A 959-nucleotide genomic window follows, 5' to 3' on the forward strand; every position below is an offset into this window, starting at 1 on the left:
GTTGGGGCTGGGAGCAGAGCCAGGGCACAGGGGCAGTGTGGGGATGGGAACCATGGGGCAGAGCTGTGCCTGTGGAACGTTTGGATCCTCCCAAATCCTTGGGATCTACAAGATTCCCTCTTTTAACACTGTCTGACTGTTAATGCCACGCTGGTAGTGTGGCATCAATGTATCCTCGGAGTGCCTGTGGCTGACAAGGTTCCGTCCTCTGCACTGACACAGTTATAAAACTCTTTCACTTATGTATACATTTCTAGCAAATAAATTACCAAAACATTGGCTCTAAGTTACATAATTCTCTTCATTACTTAGCACTCTATCTGCTCTTGGTTGTTAATTTCTCACTCTTCACACTAATCTGGTCCACATACTTTATTACTTTCATAATCTGTTTTTCAATCGGGGAATCTCCAGGCCTTAATCTCCTCTGCATTTTCTGCTTACTCCAACACCCTTGAAGGGTCACAAATTTAAGATCCCAGATGTCCAATCTCCATCTCCCTTTGGCTTTGTTTATTGGAGCTTGGCAGGGTGACTTTTATCAAACTCGACGTTTTGGTTATTTAGTGATCAAAGTAATTGTAAGAGCCTATGAAGAAACTTAACTAGTGCTGGCTGAATGTGGGCACTGGTTGCAGTTAATTAAAACAATTAGTTAGGAAAGTTACATCATTTCCAACAGGAAATAACAACAGTTTTCCCCCACTCTGGTTTCTGGCCTCTTCCCTCGTTGCTGTTGAGGACACGGGGTGTGTGAGTCCCTCCATCACTGCCCCACTGACCCCATACCTGGCCTAAACCCTGTAATTCCACCAGGCTTTATCCCTGTTGCTAACCTGATCAGGTAATTAAGTAAGCTCAGAGTGCAAGAAAGCAGATTAATTAGGTGCAGTGTTGGGGTGATACTTGAAACTGTGAGCAGTGATTGACAGTGCAGCTCTTTTCCATGGGAAATGGGA

This window comes from Parus major, chromosome 17 (assembly GCF_001522545.3).
Source record: "Parus major isolate Abel chromosome 17, Parus_major1.1, whole genome shotgun sequence".
NCBI classification, from domain to species: Eukaryota; Metazoa; Chordata; class Aves; order Passeriformes; family Paridae; genus Parus; species Parus major.